This window comes from Lissotriton vulgaris, chromosome 10, assembly GCF_964263255.1.
Source record: "Lissotriton vulgaris chromosome 10, aLisVul1.2, whole genome shotgun sequence".
NCBI lineage: Eukaryota > Metazoa > Chordata > Amphibia > Caudata > Salamandridae > Lissotriton > Lissotriton vulgaris.
The window spans coordinates 1,125,483,019-1,125,503,291 of record NC_141698.1 but is presented as its reverse complement, the minus strand read 5'-3'; positions in this window follow the sequence as shown (position 1 = coordinate 1,125,503,291).

Here is a 20,273-nt window from a genome sequence, read left to right as displayed (position 1 = left end):
ATTTTTCGTTTTTTCAAATCAGATTTTGCCTCAGAAGGTTCTCCTTTGCGTTTTGAAGAGGAGCGAGCCTTAGAATCATCCTCTGAGTCAGATTCTGAAGTGGCCTTTTTCTTTTGGAGCAACAACAATAAACATGCCTATCTTTAAGTGTCTTTGCTGAAAATGTGCTACAATGTTTGCACTCCTTAGGGACATGCTTAGAATGAAGGCAGTATAATGAATCTTTGTGGAGGAACTCAGAGAAGAGCCTGGCCTTCCCACAAGATCTACAAGGTCTGAACAGCCTCTTCTTAGGGCTTTCAGACATTTTGAAATAAACTGATGAAAGACAATATCTCAGTACCAGAAGGAAATGCTGTTAAAGTCAGGTCAAAAGTTCACCCAGGGAAACAAACTGAGCAAAGCTCAGGGAGACTCCTCACACGACGGCGGTTGTAAATCTGAGGTATGATGGCTCTGCTGGGGATTGTGATCTCAGGATGGCGTCTCATTGGCTGGTACTGGGTCCACATAAGGATGGTACTGGGCTACCAAAGACTATGCTTATCTATGGTTTCTATTTTTTTATTACAAAAAACAGTGGTCCCTATATATGAATGGTATACAAAAGAACAATGATCATACACTTAATAAGTAGTATGTCTTCTGTCCGTCCGGACAGGGTTTTTATTTTCCATTACATACAATTAAAGTGTTTCTTAGAAAATGTCAAGCGGGCACAGCCGTGACCCTCAACATACAAGACACAACAACGAGAAAAGTAGAAAAAAGGCAAGAAATCTGTCTGCGCACTTGTACTTCAGTAAAACAGACTTAAAGTGTTCAAAAACCACACCATTGCATTATTAAATGTTACATAAATAGTTTGCATATGGGGTTAAAAGTCGACGGCGTTTCGATGCCTTTTAAAATAGGGGCATCATCATCAGGACAAGAGTTGACATTATTGTTGTCTTGGACACGAGTATTACATTTTGAGCCTTTTCGTTACAATTACTTTACATACATATTTACATTGGGAAGAAAAGGGGGAAAAAACAAAACAAAATATATATCATGAGTAACAGGCATGCATCAAAGATCCTTTTGTGGCTACGCGTGGGGTGATTACCAGTGACGCTTTCAGTCTTTTTATCCGTGGTAGGTGAAAAGGAGTTTAAAAACAATTGTGGATGACAACAAAGTTGGCGCAGTGACTGTGAGAAATATGAAACGACGGATACATGCATGACAACACTCTTAACGAATCATGGAAGTGCATGAAGTTATTTACAACGGCTGAGATGGGTCTATTCAATGTTGGCAACGAGTGAGAACAATGTCGGCGCTGTGACTGAGAATATAAAAAGGCGACTACATGCATGACAACATTCAGAGGATCATGGGTGTGCATGAGGTTATTTAGAACGACAGAGATCTAATCAAAATTGAACACGCAGTGCACGGTCTAGTTGAATTATGCACGGAGATGGTTGTTTGTGCATGCTACCGATCGCGGCGGCTGGCGTGATGGCTACATGTGGGGGGTGAAAAACCAGGAATTTGTGAATAACAAGTACGTGGTAACTGTATGGCCATCCGTAGAAAGTTCTACGTGGTCGAGACCGCTATATTAAGCTATCTGTGAAGTAATAAAAAAGGGGGGTTAGAGCCTTAGCGATGCGTGGCGCCCGCATCTACTCAGGTCGGTGGGGTAGCATGTTACCTGGTAAGTCGGGTGTGAACCTCGACTTTAAGTTCTCCGGTATCTTTAAATGTCCGGGAAGATAGTCACGACTCGGTCGTGTAGAGTAAGCCGCAAGGAGCACAATGGCTACCTGAGTAAAGGCGAAAGAATGCCAGGTTACACGAATATAAACCAATACGCTTGCATAATTGCGGTCTTTGCGTGTGGCAGGGGCTTACTTACTGAATAATGCCGCGGGTATGACGATCCGGTGCTTGGTGAACCTGGTTTCCCCGGTTATATCTCAAAAGGGGGTAAAAAGCGTGAAGGGACTAGGTTACGTGTGTATGGTGAAAGGGAGTGTTTGCGGTGGCCATTTTAAAGTGGTGACTTATATTACAGTGAGCATGCAGATTTTAGGAGCACAGGAGGAATACAGTATCTGCATATTCAGAAATACATCGACATGTAAGGAAATTCTAGAAATTTACAGCAAGGACGTCCAGTCCTCAAGTCGATTTAGCCCATTCCGAATGCTGTTGGTTCGCAGGATCCAGTGTAGTTCTTCTTTATTCAGCAATTGGGACATGTCTGCTCCCCTGGGGGGCGGTTTGATAATTGTGATCACTGTCCAGAGAAGGTCTTTTTCGCTGTGTCCATTGGCAGAAAAATGTTCCACAAGGGGTGCATTCGCTGTTTTGCATCTGATCCTGCTTCGATGCTGGCCAATTCGGAGTTTTATTTTTTGGCTGGTTTGCCCTATATAAATGAGCATACATGGACAAAAAATGGCATACACTAGATTCGCAGAGTTACAATTAGAGAAATATATATATATTTTTTTCGGTGCAAAACATTTATTGAGCACAGCGTCTCGCCAACAACCCGGAGGCCGCCCGCTATCGATGCTTATAGTAGCACAAGTAACAAAAGAAGTGCATTAATGCAAATACAATCGCGTCAAACAATAACATTCAAGTGACAAGTGCAGCGTCTTCACAGCTAAATCTATGAGTCTTGCATTTTTTAAATTTTTATGTCAACAGTAACATGTGCAGTGTCTAGGTAAACCCAGGGGGGGAGCGGACATATCGGGCGCCCGGCGGGCATATCAGTCCGTGGAAGGCCTGAGGCTGGCAGAGCAATGAGACCACAAATGAAGGGAAGGCAGGCCTCTGTATTGAGGGTGGTAGGCCGGTAGAGTCCCGGGCGATGGCGTGGAGGACGGAGCAACCCACAGAGAACCCTGAAATGGGGAGGCTGGAGAAGACAGGGGAGGGGGGGTAGCAAGCACATCATGCCATACAGGTCAGCCCAGGAATTTTAGTTCAAGACTAAGAAGTACCAACGCAGGGTCCCAACATCTCAACTTCAAGTACAGTCATCCTCGAGTGGGTCAGTGATCAAATAGCATTGTAACGGGGCCCAAATATCAGTAGGCCTAGAAGTAGGTGGCAGCAGTTCGGAATAGGTATGTAATTGTTCCTGGCAGTATACCATGTCACTCATCCAATCCTTAAACTTGGGTGCCCTTCCCCTCCCCCATCTACAGGCCACTCTGCGTTTAGCCAGAAGCATAGCCAGCGCCACATATTTGCGGTGCGCCGCCTGGAGAGGTGCAACATACCCCAGAAGGGCTACCAATGGGGACGGATCGACCGTCATGTGTATCATTTTGGACAGCGCTTGAAACACCTGAGTCCAGTATGTGCTTACACCGGCACACCCCCATGCAAGGTGAAGGAAGTCAGCCCCGGGAGCCCCACACCTGTCACACGTATCTGTGGGCCGAAGCTGGAACCTGTGTAGGCGCGCTGGAGTGTGGTACAGTCTGTGCAGGAATTTATAATGAATTATCCTGTAGCGGCTATTGGAGGATATGCGCTCGGTCTGCTGTAGGCAAAATTCCCATTGTGTATCCGTGAGAGTCAAGGCTAGGTCTTGTTCCCATTTGTGTCTAGCTGGAAGAGCAGTGTAGGTCATGTTGGCCCGGACAGATTTATAGAGTGTGGATACCAGTTTATTAGGAGTGTCTTGAAGCAGCATGGTCTGTAGAGGAGGCAGCACCGGAGGCTCGCAGGGGAAGTCAGGGGTAAGGGCCTGTAAGCCGTGCCGTAGCCTGATATAATAAAATAGGTCTAGAGGTGTCGGTTGTATGCCCTCGTATAACTGGTCCCTAGTACGGAAGGTGCCATCCCGATACAAGTTCCCCCATGTGGTGACATGTATTTTTTTCAACAATTTTTGGAAGCCAGCCTCTTGTAGGAGTGGAAGCTGCGGGTGGTAGGTCAGTGGTAGCAGAGGAGCATATAGGAAGTGCAGATCAAGTTTCAATACAATGGTGTTCCACGCCGTGACCGTGCTAGATACTGTGGAAGGGGTCTTGTCCCTACCTTCAACCTGGGAGTAGAATGCGCCTTCGATGGGGGTCGGGTGGGCCAACCAGTGTTCGGCCGCCAGTTGAGGCATATATCTCTGCTGACGTACCCAAAAGTACGCATAGTGGGCCTGAGCAGCTCGATAGTAAAGCTCGAAGTCAGGAATGCCGAAGCCCCCCTGTGAGAATGGCCGGACTAGGATCTCCCATTTGAGTCTGGGCGTCTTCCCACCCCACACCAGTCGGAGCAATTCCGAGCGTAGCAATCGAAAGAAATGGGATCCGGGATGGTACGGAATATTCAAAAAGAGGTACAGAAGCTGAGGGAGTATAACCATTTTAACTAAGGAGGCCCGCCCAGCCATGGAAAGGGGGAGTGTAATCCATCTGGATATATTGTCACTCATCCTGCCCATCACAGTGCCATAATTAGCACGAATCAGCTCCTCTCTACTCTTTTCCACATGTATGCCCAAGTACTTAAAATCTCCCGTGCACCAGGCAAGCGGGAACTCCAGCGGGAACTGGCTCGTCGAGGCAGTAAGGGGGAAGATACACGACTTACTCCAGTTAATTTGAACTCCCGAAAGGGCACCAAACCGTATAAATTCCTGGAGTATGGGATGTAGGTTGTCGCTAGGGTGGCGAACATAAAGGGTGATATCGTCGGCATACATAGAGACGAGTATCTGTCTCTGAAAGCAGCGTAGTGCACTGTCCCTATGATGTTGTTGCAGTTTAGCAGCCAGGGGTTCAGTGGCTATGGCGAAGAGGAGGGGGGACAGGGGGCAACCCTGCCGTGTTCCCCTGGAGATCGGGAAGTCCGAAGACAATTTTCCATTAATGAGGACTCTGGCCACCGGACGCGTATACAATAATCTAATCCATGAAATAAATATAAGTGGGAAACCCATTCGCTCAAGAACCTTGAACACATAATCCCACTCGAGCGAGTCAAACGCCTTAGTGGCGTCTAAAAAAACGGCAGCCATTGGGAGGTCTTCGTGGACCGAGTCATAGACCGAAAAAAAAGTACGGAGATTGTGCGACGTCGCTCTCCCAGGGACAAATCCGGCCTGATCCGGAAGTATCAAAGCAGGCAGGAGGAGGCTGATGCGTGCTGCAATCAGTTTTGCAAGAATTTTCACGTCACAATTTAACAAGGACAGCGGTCTGTAGGAGTCACAGCTGGAAGCGGGTTTACCTGGCTTGAGCAGTGACGTAATAAGAGCAATCCTCATGGAAGCAGGGAGGTGGCCCACCTCTAGCGCGTCCTCATAAACCTCCCGCAGTACTGGCGCCATGAAGTCAATAAACGTTTTGTAGAACTCAATAGGGATGCCATCCAGCCCAGTGGCTTTACCCGACTTCATGCTCATAATGGCCTCCCTGACCTCATCTAATTCAAAGGGGGCGCTCAAGAAGGCTCTCTGTGCATCGCTCAACCAACCTAAGGATACATCCGCTAAATAATCGTCCAGTGTGAATTCGCCAGCCCTGTTAGAGGAGTATAGCGCACCGTAGTGCCGCACAAATTCGTTCAGGATTTGGGTAGTGTCCCTGAGTACCAGCCCCTCAGCAGTCGCAAGTTCCAGTATGACCGTTGGCGAACGCATTAGTTTAACCGTCGCCGCCAGAGCCTTCCCAGGTCTCTCACCCTCTCCATATCGCCTGGCCACCCAGTATTTATTCCTAAACTTTACCTCGCGGGCAGCTTCCTCAGAAAATTCCGACAGTGTTTCACGAATGGTAGCAAGGGTTGCGCTGTCAGGGTTTGTTCTAAGGGGGGCCTCAGCACTACGTAGTTCAGCCTCTAGGCTGCGTATTTTAGTCAGTATGCTCTTGAGCACACCCGAGCCTTTCGAAATACACAAGCCCCGGAGCGTGGCCTTAAAGGCGTCCCATATGGTCTCAACGTCTTGGACAGAGTCTTTATTGCGTTTAAAGAAATCTAAACATTCCTCTCGGAGCTCTTCTTGGAATTCCGCGTCCAATAACATAGACGGCTGCATACGCCATGCCGTCACTGGGGGGCCCAGCTCAGAACTGGACAACGTAATAAGAACGGGGGAGTGGTCGGAATATGTCCTGGGGAGGTGCGACGCGTGAAGCAGCGCCGTATACAATTGTGAGGTTAGGAGGAAATAGTCGAGCCGTGCCCACGACTTAGCCTGCACTGTAAAGTGTGTACCTTCCCCTCTAGTCCCGCAGTGTGAACGCCAAGCGTCTATGAGATTGTTACTGGCAATGGTCGCTCTAAGGACTTCTCGCCCGTTAGTATAATGGTGGGGGGCGGGGTGTGACCTATCCAGGGGGGGTGCAGGGTCGTGTTGAAGTCTCCTCCCCATATAAGGTGCTGTGGTCCCGTCTCCACTATCGCAGCCCATAAAGAAGTAAAGAATTGCGGGTCATCTGTGTTAGGTCCATAACAACATGCTAGTGTTACTGTCATATGCCCCAGTCTACCCCATAGTAAACAATACCTCCCCTGGGGATCAGCCCTGGAGCCAGCAAACCTAAAGGGCGTGGACCTCTTAACCAGGATGGCCGTACCTCGTGCATATGAGGAGTAATTATCAAAGATCGTGTGAGAAGCCCACCTACTTCCAAAGGCATGTGACCTGTGGGGTGCAAAATGCGTTTCCTGTAGGAAAGCAATGTGAACGTTATGGCGATCAAGGTAGCTCAATAATTGCCTTCTCTTCCTATGGTCTCCCAACCCTCGCACATTCCAAGAAATCACATTTAATCGTGTGTCACCCATGTAGAAGTGTGAAACAATGATAGCAGGATGAAAGCGTGTAGGATACCCCCAGCCATCCTCAGCAATAGACAGGCCCCCAGGGGGAACAGGGAACACTGATGGAACGCCCCTATCTCCTATGCCGCCTCTCAGCCACAGACAACGCAAAGCACACCCATCCCACCCCCACATCCTCCGGCCAAATCCAAGGAGCCCTCCACCGGGCAGACAAGTGAGTACCCAATACACCATGCACATGTTAAAACCTGAACCCCAACAAAACTCCCAGCACCCCCCCTCACCCACCCCCCCCCAACAGTTCCACCAAAAGGACCTGATCGGACAAAAGCAAAACAGTTCACAGTATTCAACCATACAGGGCGAAACATTCCGGTTCTACTAAAGGAAGCAATACCTTGCCCAGTGCGTGCCCGTTCCGCCCGGTAGACAGCCCACCACCCCCCACCCACTGAAGCTACCCCAACTAGCTAGTGCCCCAAACCCGCCCCCCACCCACATACCAAAACAATGCAAAAAAACAACCAACAAATAAAAAGCAAAGTCAATGTCATTGGGGAACACCCAGTAGGGGTCATCAGAGGTGCATGTTCCACCACCCCCAGCCGTCCCACTCCGTGCAAGTCCACCCTAGGGGTCTCCATCCGGAGCAGAGAGGGAGAAAGGGGGTGGGGGCCTGGCATACATTACCACCTGCAGTCCAACACCCGTCCATGGCACCCCAGGGGCAGCCGCAGCCATCGCAGAGAAGGATAGGACCCCCTGCGCAGAGAAGGGAGTGAGGACGATCAAATTGAGTACAGGAATAGGAGCCATAGAGAGCCAGCCGTTGACTATTCGGGGCCGGACGCGTTCAAGTCCTCAGCGTCCGCAGGCCTTCTGTGTCGTTTGGGCAAAGTCTTAAGGTAGTCTTCGACCTGTTGTGGGTTGAGAAAGAAGTGCTGTGTGCCCTGGTGGGTGACTCGCAGCTTGGCCGGGTACAGGAGGGCATAGTCGATGCTCAGATCTCGCAGTTTCCTCTTAACTGCAAGAAACTTCCGCCGTTGCTCTTGAACCACCGGGGTAAAGTCAGGGTATATGGAGAAGGGCACGCCATCATATGTCAGGTTCTGGTTCGCTCGGGCTGCCCGGAGCGCCGCATCGCGATCTCGGTAGTTGAGCAGGCGCGCAATTATGGGTCGCGGTGGGGCTCCAGGTTGGGGTTGAGGACCAAGGGAGCGATGGGCGCGTTCCACAATAAACTGATTCGAAAGAACGTCTGCCCCCACTGTCGCCGTAAGCAGTTTCTCTATGTACAACTCCATCTTCCCTGTGTTGGTCGACTCCGGAATGCCCGTGACGCGAACGTTGTTCCGCCGGCTTCTAGCTTCCAATTCCTCGTTTTTGGCGGCAATCACTCTTAAAACATTGTCCATTCTGGCAAGGCGAGAGTCATGCGACGCGGTCGTATCATCATTTTCCGATATTCTGCGTTCTACTTCAGTTATGCGCTCCTCATGGACATCCATCTTTTGGGTTATGCCATCCATCCTAGACGAAAGTCTATCCACTTTGTCGACCACCGTCGCAAAGCCCTGGCGCATCTCCTGCAGTATGGTGGCCATATCTGGGGTTAGCGGGCCGATGTCGAGGCCTCCGAGGTCGGGCTCCGGGGTGGCACTACGTCCCCCGTGTGCCGCGTCGCCTTCTTCTGCGCCGCGGGTTCAAACAGCAGCCTGGGTTGGCGACTGTCCGGCTTCCCCATGCCGACACTGAGACGTAGGAAGCTTACGCGTCTATGCGCAATCAGCACTGCCGCTGGAGGGGAGCAAGTGAAGGAGATAGCGTCCCAGCGCTACCCAGTGCGGTGCAGCGGTACCTCTGCTGCAAATGAGGTGTCAGGTAGCGGGGGGGGCACAGCAAGCGTTTGCGGGGGGGCCCGCAGTGAGGCAGAGTTCAGTTCTGGAGTAGATCGGTCCCCCTGGAGAAAGAGCGGGAATACCAGCAGAGATATAGCGCCTCGAGGATACACACAAAAGCGCTAGTCCGTTGGAGTCGTCAGCTCAGCTGGATGGCGGCAAAAAGCAGGCAATGAGGCCGTGTATGGCAGCGGGATGGGAGGCCGCCGGACGTCTCAGGCCCCTGTAGGTGTGCGCAGCCAGTCGTCAATGGCGCCGAAATATCGTGCCAAGCACAGTACCGGTGGGGGCTCACAGCAGGGCGAAATCAGCGGGGGGCTCCGCACCACCTCTGCCCCCGCGCCGCAAGCAATGTGTGCAACACGTACCTCCTCAGCCCCTGTCCGATGCCGGCCCCACCGCTAGTATCCGCTGTGCCGCACACCAAGTGCTGGAGGCCCACTCGCCTCGTGGCGATCCCCGGGCTCGAGTATGTCCAGGAGCCGACAGCAGGCACCGGCACGGCTAGCCACACGCCGGCCGGGGGGTCCGCAGTGCACAACACCGGAGTCCAAAGGGGTAGAGCCACCAAATTTTCGCCGAGTATGCAGGGGCCCCCGCTGCCCCTCCGTGGGGATTTTCGGGCGGGTGGGTGCAGGGAAAGTAGGATAAAGAACGGATAACTATGCCAGGCTGCTGGAGCCTCACGCAGGTGCGGCCATTCAGCAAGTGCGCCCTCTAGCGCCCCCAATTAGAGAAATATTTCCGTTCAAATTTGATGTTACCATATTCAAACGTTTTTCCTTCGATTGTAGTATCACAGCAAATACAGCCTCCACATTTAGGGGGTCATTATGATTGCGGTTTTTTCGCATCCTTGGGGCCGGCGGAAGGCACCGCCGGCCCAGAGGATGCGGAAAAACCGCAGCGGACTAACCAAAGACCCACCGCCACATTAGGATGGCTGGTGGGTCCTGGTTTCCGTCCGCAGCTTTTCCGCCGCGGTCGGCTTACAACCGCGGCGGCAAAGCTCTAATATGGTGACGGTGTCTTCCAGACACCGTCCACCATATTAGGATGGCCTGTAAATTATGCTTTTCCGCGGCGGGTTTTCCGCCGTGGAAAAGCATACGGAACTTCACTGCGGGGGCCCGTTGCGGGGGTGGGGGGTGCACATGGGGGGTACCTATGGTAACCCCTGCATTTGCATGCAGAAAGCGGCAGGCACCGCGCGGTGCCTGCCTCTTACTGCATGCAAATTCAATGCGTGCATTTTTAACATTGCGGCGGGTGCAGCTTGAAGCTCCACCCGCCGCAATGTTAAAAATAGAGGATGTGACCGCAACCCTTGCGGTCACCTCCTAATTGCACAGGAGGGAACTCCGCATGCCATGCAGAGGTTCCCTCCTGCTCTGGGGTTGCGTCCGTCCGCGATCCTAATGACCCCCATGGTATGGCCTGTGAGTGGTGGAAGACCCCAGGCATCATTTATAGTTGTTTTCAGTGTTTGTGGTGGGAGAGCTGCCCTGACTAAGTGGTCTTTGATATTCTTTACACGCTTGAAGGCAAACATGGGCTTGTCTAGTGTCAATTGCCCCGCATTGAGGACTGGCCAGTGCTTCAGTACACTTTTTCTGATGGCATTGGATGCCGGTGAAAATGTTGTGACACAGATGAGTCTGTCCTGTTCACTCTTTTGCTTAGGCTCCAAAAGGGTTTCTCTTGGGCAATACCAAGCTCTTTTAAGAGATGTGCGCACCAATTTGCGTGGGTAACCTCTGCTTCTAAGTTTCTTGCTAAGGATCTTTGCTTCAGCAAAATAGTCATCCCTAAAATAACAGTTACGCCTAATGCGGAGGAACTGAGAGAAGGGTAAGGAATCGCGTAGGGCCCGGGGGTGATGGCTAGTATATTCGAGCAAGGTGTTGCGCTCTGTGGGCTTACGATGCAGTGTGGTAGTTAAACGGCCTTCAGTGTGTCTTATTTCTAAGTCAAGGAAAGGGATGGAATCTTTACTGGTGGACAGAGTGTAACAGAGGCCACCACTGTTGTTGTTTAGCCAGTGTTGGAAGGCAATAAGGTTTTCAGGAGACTCATTCCATAATAGGAAAATATTGTCAATATATCTTTTCCACAAGGATATGCCATTGTGGAAAGGATTAGACGTGTGAAGAATGCTATTAGTCTCCAGATGATCCATGTATAGGATGGCTAGGTTGGGAGCAAAAATTGCTCCCATGGAAGTTCCTTTGACTTGGTCGTAAAATTGTCCCTCGAAAAGAAAAAGGTTTTTGGTCAAACTGATTTCGAGTAGCTCAAGGATGAATATAGAGGGTACGTTATGTGGACGTGCTCTTGATTCAAGAACCTTCTCAATCACACGGAGGGATTCAAATAGTGGGATATTGGTGTACAGTGATTCCACATCGAGCGTACATATAGTGCTGGATGTGGGGTCAAAGGGGTAATCCTCAATGAAGTTTATCATAGCCATACTGTCCCTGATGTAACAGATGGTTTCAGGGACGAATGGCTTGATAAAATAATCTATGTAATGCCCTAATGGTTCGAGGATCGATCCACAGCCCGAAACTATGGGGCGGCCTGGTGGTGATTGTAGGTTTTTATGGATCCTGGGCAGGCAGTAGATCACAGGAGACGTGGAGATTTGGTATTAAGGAACTCATACTCTTTTTTGGACAGGAAACCTGAGTCAAGTGCCCTTGCAGTGACAGTTATAATCAGGTCTTGAATTTCACTGGTGGGGTTGCGGGGGAGTTTGCAATAGTGCTCGTTGTTGTTAAGTTGGCGAAGCACTTCATTTTTATAGGATTCAATATCATGGATAACTATCCCTCCCCCTTTATCTGCAGGTTTTATTATCAGAGATTGGTTGTTTTTGAGGGAGGAAATAGCATTTTTCTCATCAAGAGTGATGTTATACGGGATAAAGGACCTTTTGTCTTCAAGGTCTGATAGGTCCTTAAGAACCAGTTTCTCGAATGTGGGGATCTCGGCTGGAATCATACCAGCTGTGGGAGAAAATTTTTAGGGAGGTCTAAACGGGGTATTGTAATGTTTGGGAATGGATGGATTGAGAATGAAGAAACTATGTAAACGAACTTTCCTAAAGAATCTTAGGAGTTCTGATGGAGCTTCCTGAAAGTTAGGGCGTACTGTGGGTACGAAGGACAAACCTCTACTAAGGAGTGATACTTCGTTGCTGGATAGCATGTGATCAGTGAGGTTAAAGATTGGAAGGAGACCAGCTTCTAGAACATTAGTAGTGGAATCGCTGGTAGTTTGATTGGGTATAGCTACCACCGGTAATGTTGACGGCGTGTGAATCGTTCCCCGGGTGGGTTCGGAGGTTTGGACCATGTTTTTCCTCTGCCCCTGGGTTGGCCCCAGCCTCCCTCTAAAAAATTCCTATCAGAGGGACCCGGACTGTCACTCTGATCAGAGTGGCCAGACGAGTTGGCTGAGCTATCAGTAAATCCTACGTACTGTTGTCTCCTATTAAACCTACCCCAGGGTCTCTGTTGTTGGGGACCGTTATAGGGGCGATTGGTGTAGTAGTCCTTGTTAAGGTAAGGGTATGTTCTTTCTTGGTTATAGTTCTTAATGTCCTTTTTTACCTTATTTTGCTTTTTATTCAATTCAAACTTATGAAACTCTTCTACAGTTTTGTTTATTTTTTCAAGGAGTTTACTTGTTTCTGAGCTAGTGTTGTTGTCTCTAATCTGTTTTTCAAGATCTGTTATTTCAGTACTCAATTTTTGAAGCTCTTCTGTCACAATTTCAATTCCGAGCACCATCCAGTGCCGAGAGCAAGTCGTACTGATGTAACTGAACCCTTTTAAATATTTAGGATTGGTAGTAAAGACCCCTGGTACGTTGCGTACTTGTAGGCCAAGTGGGATAAAATTGGATTTCAAATAGTCAGTCAGAAGTCTAATCATTAATAGTAGGCAAACCTCTTTTTTCTTTAGCTTCTCTCGATCATCTGTTTGAGAAGTGCTGGATGCAGATGGGGTTTCGGTTGGGTCTGAAAGGAGAGATGGACCCGCTAGAATTCGGTTAATGTATTCCAAATTAAGAGTTTTGTCATGCATGTATCCGTCGTTTCATATTTCTCACAGTCACTGCACCGACTTTGTTCTCATCCACAATTGTTTTTAAACTCCTTTTCACCTACCACGGATAAAAGACTGAAAGCGTCACTGGTAATCACCCCACGCGTAGCCACAAAAGGATCTTTGATACATGCCTGTTACTCATGTTATATTTTTTGTTTTGTTTTTTCCCCTTTTCTTCCCAATGTAAATATGTATGTAAAGTAAATGTAACGAAAAGGCTCAAAATTTATTACTCGTGTCCAAGACAACAATAATTTCAACTCTTTTCCTGATGATGATGCCCCTATTTCAAAAGGCATCGAAACGCCGTCGACTTTTAACCCCATATGCAAACTATTTATGTAACATTTAGTAATGCAATGGTGTGGTTTTTTGAACACTTTAAGTCTGTTTTACTAAAGTACAAGTGCGCAGACAGATTTCTTGCTTTTTTTCTACTTTTCTCGTTGTTGTGTCTTGTATGTTGAGGGTCACGGCTGTGCCCGCTTGACATTTTCTAAGAAACACTTTAATTGTATGTAATGGAAAATAAAAACCCTGTCCGGACGGACAGAAGACATACTACTTATTAAGCGTATGATCATTGTTCTTTTGTATACCATTCATATATAGGGACCACTGTTTTTTGTAATATGTAACGCCCAAGGTCCCTATGCTATACCTTAAGGGTTCCCTTGTTCTGTTGAAACGTAATTAGCGCAATCGCCGGATTGCAAGGGATTCAGGTAATCCCAGCCCCTTTCTTCTCTCAAGTGGGCTCACCCTGTCCTGTGTCATACTCCTTGTCTATATTTCCCTTCTCACTCAAATTCTATCTCTATCAGGCATGTCTGATCCTCACCCTCCTATGTACAATTTGGAATATATTAACAAAATTCTAGGGGATCCATCTCTCCTTTCAGACCCAACCGAAACCCCATCTGCATCCAGCACTTCTCAAACAGATGATCTAGAGAAGCTAAAGAAAAAAGAGGTTTGCCTACTATTAATGATTAGACTTCTGACTGACTATTTGAAATCCAATATTATCCCACTTGGCCTACAAGTACGCAACGTACCAGGGGTCTTTACTACCAATCCTAAATATTTAAAAGGGTTCAGTTACATCAGTACGACTTGCTCTCGGCACTGGATGGTGCTCGGAATCGAAATTGCGACAGAAGAGCTTCAAAAATTGAGTACTGAAATAACAGATTAGAGACAACAACACTAGCTCAGAAACAAGTAAACTCCTTGAAAAAATAAACAAAACTGTAGAAGAGTTTCATAAGTTTGAATTGAATAAAAAGCAAAATAAGGTAAAAAAGGACATTAAGAACTATAACCAAGAAAGAACATACCCTTACCTTAACAAGGACTACTAAACCAATCCCCCCCTATAACGATCCCCAACAACAGAGACCCTGGGGTAGGTTTAATAGGAGACAACAGTACGTAGGATTTACTGATAGCTCAGCCGACTCGTCTGGCCACTCTGATCAGAGTGACAGTCCGGGTCCCTCTAATAGGAATTTTTTAGAGGGAGGCCGGGGCCAACCCAGGGGCAGAGGAAAAACATGGTCCAAACCTCCGAACCCACCCGGGGAACGATTCACACGCCATCAACATTACCGGTGGTAGCTATACGCAATCAAACTACCAGCGATTCCACTACTAATGTTCTAGAAGCTGGTCTCCTTCCAATCTTTAACCTCACTGATCACATGCTATCCAGCAACGAAGTATCACTCCTTAGTAGAGGTTTGTCCTTCGTACCCACAGTACGCCCTAACTTTCAGGAAGCTCAAACAGAACTCCTAAGATTCTTTAGGAAAGTTCGTTTACATAGTTTCTTCATTCTCAATCCATCCATTCCCAAACATTACAATACCCCGTTTAGACCTCCCTAAAAAATTTCTCCCACAGCTGGTATGATTCAAGCCGAGATCCCCACATTCGAGAAACTGGTTCTTAAGGACCTATCAGACCTTGAAGACAAAAGGTCCTTTATCCCGTATAACATCACTCTTGATGAGAAAAATGCCATTTCCTCCCTCAAAAACAACCAATCTCTGATAATAAAACCTGCAGATAAAGGGGGAGGGATAGTTATCCAGGATATTGAATCCTATAAAAATGAAGTGCTTCGCCAACTTAACAACAACGAGCACTATTGCAAACTCCCCCGCAACCCCACCAGTGAAATTCAAGACCTGATTATAACTGTCACTGCAAGGGCACTTGACTCAGGTTTCCTGTCCGAAAAAGAGTATGAGTTCCTTAATACCAAATCTCCACGTCTCCTGTGATCTACTGTCTGCCCAAGATCCATAAAAACCTACAATCACCACCAGGCCGCCCCATAGTTTCGGGCTGTGGATCGATCCTCGAACCATTAGGGCATTACATAGATTATTTTATCAAGCCATTCGTCACTGAAACCATCTGTTACATCAGGGACAGTATGGCTATGATAAACTTCATCGAGGATTACCCCTTTGATCCCACATCCAGCACTATGTGTACGCTGGATGTGGAATCACTGTACACCAATATCCCACAATTTGAATCCCTCCGTGTGATTGAGAAGGTTCTTGAATCAAGAGCACGTCCACATAACGTACCCTCTATATTCATCCTTGAGCTACTCGAAATCTGTTTGACCAAAAACGTTTTTCTTTTCGAGGGACAATTTTACGGCCAAGTCAAAGGAACTTCCATGGGAGCAATTTTTGCTCCCAACCTAGCCATCCTATACATGGACCATCTGGAGACTAATAGCATTCTTCACACGTCTAATCCTTTCCACAATGGCATTTCCTTGTGGAAAAGATATATTGACGAAATGTTCTTATTATGGAATGCGTCTCCTGAAAACCTTATAGCCTTCCAACACTGGCTAAACAACAACAGTGGTGGCCTCTGTTACACTCTGTCCACCAGTAAAGATTCCATCCCTTTCCTTGACTTAGAAATAAGACACACTGAAGGCCGTTTAACTGCCACACTGCATCGTATGCCCACAGAGTGCAACACCTTGCTCGAATACACTAGCCATCACCCCCGGGCCCTACGCGATTCCTTACCCTTCTCTCAGTTCCTCCGCATTAGGCGTAACTGTTATTTTAGGGATGACAATTTTGCTGAAGCAAAGATCCTTAGCAAGAAACTTAGAAGCAGAGGTTACCCACGCAAATTGGTGCGCAAATCTCTTAAAAGAGCTTGGTATTGCCCAAGAGAAACCCTTTTGGAGCCTAAGCAAAAGAGTGAACAGGACAGACTCATCTGTGTCACAACATTTTCACCGGCATCCAAAGCCATCGGAAAAAGTGTACTGAAGCACTGGCCAGTCCTCAATGCGGGGCAATTGACACTAGACAAGCCTATGTTTGCCTTCAAGCGTGCAAAGAATATCAAAGACCACTTAGTCAGGGCAGCTCTCCCACCACAAACACTGAAAACAACTATAAATGATGCCTGGGGTCTTCCACCACTCACAGGCCATACTAAATGTGGAGCCTGTATTTGTTGTGATACTACAATCGAAGGAAAAATGTGTGAATATGGTAACATCAAATTTGAACGGAAATATTTCTCTAATTGTAACTCTGCGAATCTAGTGTATGCCATTTTTTGTCCATGTATGCTCATTTATATAGGGCAAACCAGCCAAAAAATAAAACTCCGAATTGGCCAGCACCGAAGCAGGATCAGATGCAAAACAGCGAATGCACCCCTTGTGGAACATTTTTCTGCCAATGGACACAGCGAAAAAGACCTTCTCTGGACAGTGATCACAATTATCAAACCGCCCCCCAGGGGAGCAGACATGTCCCAATTGCTGAATAAAGAAGAACTACACTGGATCCTGCAAACCAACAGCATTCGGAATGGGTTAAATCGACTTGAGGACTGGATGTCCTTGCTGTAAATTTCTAGAATTTCCTTACATGTCGATGTATTTCTGAATATGCAGATACTGTATTCCTCCTGTGCTCCTAAAATCTGCATGCTCACTGTAATATAAGTCACCACTTTAAAATGGCCGCCGCAAACACTCCCTTTCACCATACACACGCAACCTAGTCCCTTCACGCTGTTTACCCCCTATTGAGATATAACCCGGGAAACCAGGTTCACCAAGCACCGGATCGTCATACCCGCGGCAGTGCTGATGCACTTATTCAGTAAATAAGCCCCTGCCACACGCAAAGACCACAATTATGCAAGCGTATTGGTTTATATTCGTGTAACCTGGCATTCTTTTCGCCTTTACTCGGGTAGCCATTGTGCTCCTTGCGGCTTACTCTACACGACCGAGTCGTGACTATCTTCCCGGACATTTAAAAATACCGGAGAACTTAAAGTTGAGGTTCACACCCGACTTACAAGGTAACATGCTACCCCACCGACCTGAGTAGATGCGGGCGCCACGCATCGCTAAGGCTCTAACCCCCCTTTTTTATTACTTTACAGATAGCTTAATGTAGCGCTCTCGACCACGTAGAACTTTCTACGGATGGCCATACAGTTACCACGTACGTGTTATTCACAAATTCCTGGTTTTTCACCCCCCACATGTAGTCATCATGCCAGCCGCCGCTATCGGTAGCATACACAAACAACCATCTCCGTGCATAATTCAACTAGACCGTGCACTGCGTGTTCAATTTTGATTAGATCTCTGTCGTTCTAAATAACCTCATGCACACCCATGATCCTCTGAATGTTGTCATGCATGTAGTCGCCTTTTTATATTCTCACAGTCACTGCGCCGACATTGTTCTCACTCGTTGCCAACATTGAATAGACCCATCTCAGCCGTTGTAAATAACTTCATGCACTCCCATGATTCGTTAAGAGTGTTGTCATGCATGTATCCGTCGTTTCATATTTCTCACAGTCACTGCGCCGACTTTGTTCTCATCCACAATTGTTTTTAAACTCCTTTTCACCTACCACGGATAAAAGACTGAAAGCGTCACTGGTAATCACCCCACGCGTAGCCACAAAAGGATCTTTGATACATGCCTGTTACTCATGATATATATTTTGTTTTGTTTTTTCCCCCTTTTCTTCCCAATGTAAATATGTATGTAAAGTAATTGTAACGAAAAGGCTCACAATGTAATACTCGTGTCCAAGACAACAAAAATGTCAACTCTTGACCTGATGATGATGCCCCTATTTTAAAAGGCATCGAAACGCCGTCGACTTTTAACCCCATATGCAAACTATTTATGTAACATTTAATAATGCAATGGTGTGGTTTTTTGAACACTTTAAGTCTGTTTTACTGAAGTACAAGTGCGCAGACAGATTTCTTGCCTTTTTTCTACTTTTCTCGTTGTTGTGTCTTGTATGTTGAGGGTCACGGCTGTCTTTAATTGTATGTAATGGAAAATAAAAACCCTGTCCGGACGGACAGAAGACATACTACTTATTAAGTGTATGATCATTGTTCTTTTGTATACCATTCATATATAGGGACCACTGTTTTTTGTAATATGTAACGCCCAAGGTCCCTATGCTATACCTTAAGGGTTCCCTTGTTCTGTTGAAACGTATCTATGGTTTCTATGCAGGTTTCTCTTTTTACTGCTATTTCTTTCCGTTACCGTGAGACTCCCACCATGACGACGGGGAAGATACAAGCATTTGAATCTATGAAAGATTAAATACTGGTGAAATTAAGATCCCACTGAGGCATAAAGAAAGGAGTGCAAGGATATTTCTTTATAAGACCCTTAATAAACCTTAAAACTATAGGAGACAAGTGAAGGTTGATCTGGTAAATACAGAAACACTGAAAGGGCAGACAAATAACCTTTAACCGTGGCAATTGCACAGCCTTGCTGAGCCAAAGCGAGGGCAAAACGTAACATTTAATACATATTGGCCTTTAAAAGGACTTGAAGCCTAATCTTTATACCACCTAACAAATCTATCCCATCTACCTGTCTACACCGATTTGATGGAGTGTCTTCTGGACGATAAACAAAAACATGCACCACATCAGGGGGCACTGAAAAGGAAGTCATATGGTCCCGTTCAATCTCCAGGCATGTAGGTGTAGGCTATGGAGGTGCAAAACCTGCCCCAGCGATGGCGAGAGGAGGTCTGCTCTGAAAGGGAGATGGAGTGGAGGGCACAGGGAGAGGTGAATGTGGTCTGCATACCAACCCTTTGTGGCTTGACTGGGGATATTAAGATTACTTTGGCCCAGTCGAGGCAAATGTTGCTCAAGACGCAAGGAATCAGGGAATGTGATGGAATGCGTAAAGAGGCTGGGAGCACCAGCTCAATTGAAAAGCGTCACCCAATGCTCCCTGTACCGGATATTGGAGTCTGCAGAATGATGGCCAGTGCACATTCTCAGGAGTGGCAAAGAGGTCTGGTTGAGGAGCCCGCTATAACGAAAATGTGTAGAACCACTTCCGGATGGAGACGCCATTCGTTCTCGCCGAAAAATGCCAGCAGAGACTGTCAGCACGCACATTACGAATGTCAGTCAAATGAATTGCCATTGCACAAATCTGATAAACCTGAGCCCAGGACAGGAGTTGTAGAGCTTCTTTACATATATCTCCGTTATATCCTGACTATTTAGTATATGTGTCCCAGCTTAATTATCTCCCTGCTTCTCAGCCACTGTGAGTGTTGACAGTGGACTTTGGTGTGACTGTGATGCCTGGAATTCTTGGGTGCCTGAGTGGATGAGTGGTGACAGTTGGAAGATGAACTGAGCAGCAGGCAAGCAGGCTCCTGGTGGGGCTGGAGAATAAGGATCACCAGGCTGATGGACAAATGTACATAATTACGATCCTGCAACATGAAGTTAATAAGGGAACTTATAAAATACAACTTAGCTATGTCTGGTAAGGTTAAGATACAACACCCTTGCTTGTTGATGAACTACATCACAGTAGTGTTGTCTGTCAAGACTTGTACTGACTGACCGCGAATGGAAAGGAGAATAGCCTTGGCAGCCAAATGTATAAGCTGCAGTTCTAACAGATTGATATAAAAAACTAATCTTCTAGAGACCAAAACCCTCTGATCACGAGACCATCCTTATGAGCCCCCCACACCAGGGTAGAGGCTTCTGTTAGGACTGTGGCCAATAGAGGAGGGGGTGAAGCGGCTTCCCTTGAGAAAGATTGCCGGACACACTACACTATTGAAGATCCACTGCTGTGTCTCTGAATATCTTGACAGAAGTCTGGAGATCCCCCCTGTGCTGTCACTTTTGGAGGGCCCTCATGTGCCAGTATGGTGGACTAACAGAATACAGGAGGCTGGCAACCCCTGTATTCTGTTGCACTGACTGACCGAGAATGAAGGAAAAAGACCTTGAGAGCCAGACGTATGGCCTGCAATTCTAACAGACTGATATTAAATAATTGTTCTTTTGGAGATCTAAGCCCTCTGTCGTCCAGATCTTCCAGATGAGCCAAACAGCTAGGTACTGGAT